Below are 2500 nucleotides of genomic sequence, written 5' to 3'. Positions count from 1 at the left end.
CTATACAGTTTTATAACTATACGCCTTAACTATACTCAAGAAAGAAAGAAGCAGAAAAAATGATAATGATAAATAAAAAGAAAATGATTTCACAAATTACAGACTATAATACTTACTAATATCAATCATCAGTTATCACGCTAAACGAACTAGCGAAAAAATATATATGTTGTGGCAAATCAAAGATTGATTAAAAGGCTATTTGTTTGATATTTAGAAGCTCAATACGCTTATGAAATCCGGCTGCCAGGTTTATTTTATTGGACATATTTCTTTCACAAGCGTCTTGAAAAGATCTCTTTCCTGTAGAATATGGATGTCTGCTCTCTGTTTATTTAGCGAAAAAAAAAAGGCTTTTCTTTTTTTAAGCGATCTTATTCCACGAACATTAAGTAAAAGACTTTTAAAATTTACATTTTCTTTGTTGCTCAGGACGAATTCTAGGTCATCAAAACTGTACAAAACCTGGCAGCTGGGAAATAATACACTTCATAATATACAAATCAGTAGTCATACCATCTAAGAAAACTTAACCAAAAACTGCTCACAAGCTCTGTACAAAACATAACTATTATTAGTAAGAAGAACACGAAAATCGAACAAAACACTGAACGAAACCTTTTTAGGACTAGTAAATTTAGTTCATTTGCATAAATCATTCTCATTTACTAAGAAAACGTTTGAAGAAGAGGGACATGAAGTCTCATTTTCTCCCGGAAATTTTGCAGTAGAATGACCGAAGAAATAATGTTGCATTTTCCACTTTCCATCCTGGATATAAACTTTTTGTAAATGCATCTTTATCTGCAATAATATTCCCTACTGTAATACCCTTCCTAGCTAGTCTTACAGAGGTAAATACTGTGAGGAAAATTCCAAAGGAAGACAATTTAATACTTCCAGTCGTAAGAGTGACCGCAAAATCCATGAAAGTCTCATGGATTTGCCAGAAAAATCTCTGAAGAATTTGAAAATGTTTATTATTAAGGAACCTCAGCAAAATAGCCAAAAATAGTATACAAGTAAGAGTTCGAAAAACATGCTTACACCCACTGCAAGCAATAGATTTAGCACAAGTAAGGGCATGTTCTAGACCCTAATAGTGACAATGATTGCTAAATCAGACGATAACTTTGTGACCCACAATATGAAATGGGGCAATACAGATCATATTAGTACACGATTCTGTCGCCGTATATCTGCATTATATTATCTTATATGGAAATAAAGGAAAAATGTTCTGTGTTGTGTGTATTAGTAACGTCACGAGTGTGGGTGAAGTACATTTGTCTAGTTTTAAATTGTTTTGTATGTTTTGGTGTTTACTGTTCAAAACATTGGAATACATGAAATTATTTAAAGAGCAAACTCAAATTTATCAAAATAAAAAACAGAGACCTCTTGGAAATCTCAAGTGGATTACTTTCTCAGTTGTGTGCTGGTGGGATTGCCAGCAGGTATAATAAATCAGAGGATGCTTTAATACTTACAGTTTCCGCAAAGTAGTCAGATTTTTGAAAATGTCTTTTGGTAAACGCTGCAGACTATTAGAGCTTAAATTCCTTTTAAAAACCAACAAACCAAAATGAGCAATATAGAAATCACTAAAGGGCGATTAAAAACAACTGCCTAGTAAAATCATAAACCCCGTTACTTGCTGATGGGCAAAGAAATAAAATTGGATTCAATGAATAACAAGAAGTTCCCAAACCATGTAATTGAAAGAACGCATAAGACACACGCTGAAAATTATTTCAAAACTTACAGACTATAATAGTTACTAATATCAATTATCAGTTATCACACTTAACGAATTAGGGTACTAACAAAAAGAAAAGTTATATGGTGTAACAAATCAAAGATTCAGTAAAAGGCTATTTGTTTGATATTTAGAATTTCAATACGCTTATGAAATCCAGCTGCCAGGTTTATCATTTTGAACATAGTTCTTCCAGAAGCGTCTTGAAAAGGCCTCTTTCATGTAGAAAAATAATGTCTGCTTTCTGTTTATTTAACGAAATAAACAGAGCTTTTCCTTTTTCAAGCGATCTAATTCCACGAATATTAAGTGAAAGACTTTTAAAATTATGTACATTTTTTTTTTGCTCAGGACGAATTTTAGTCAATAAAACTGGATAAAAACTGGCAGCTGGAAAATAAGACACTTCATAATATGCGCAACAGTAGTCATACCATCTAAGAAAACGTACCCAAGAATGCGAAAATGGAACGAAACACTTATTATGATCTAAAAAAGTCTTAAGATTTAAATCTTGCTTAAGACCCTTGGGACTTTGGACTTGTTGGTAGAATAAAAGGAAACAACAAAACAAAGCAAAAGAACTAGTGGCGATTTTTGCCAGGTATAACTTAACAATTAATGAATGAGGCTGAGTATCTTATGAAGAATTATGGAGATGGAGGAGGGTTTTATCCGTCGAGGCCGTAGGCCGAGGCAGATAACACGCTCCTAGATCTACATAATTCTCAGTATGATACG

Source organism: Porites lutea, chromosome 2 (genome assembly GCF_958299795.1).
Source record: "Porites lutea chromosome 2, jaPorLute2.1, whole genome shotgun sequence".
Classification (NCBI taxonomy): Eukaryota; Metazoa; Cnidaria; class Anthozoa; order Scleractinia; family Poritidae; genus Porites; species Porites lutea.
The sequence above is the reverse complement of the archived record's forward strand: the minus strand, read 5'-3'. Positions refer to the sequence as shown.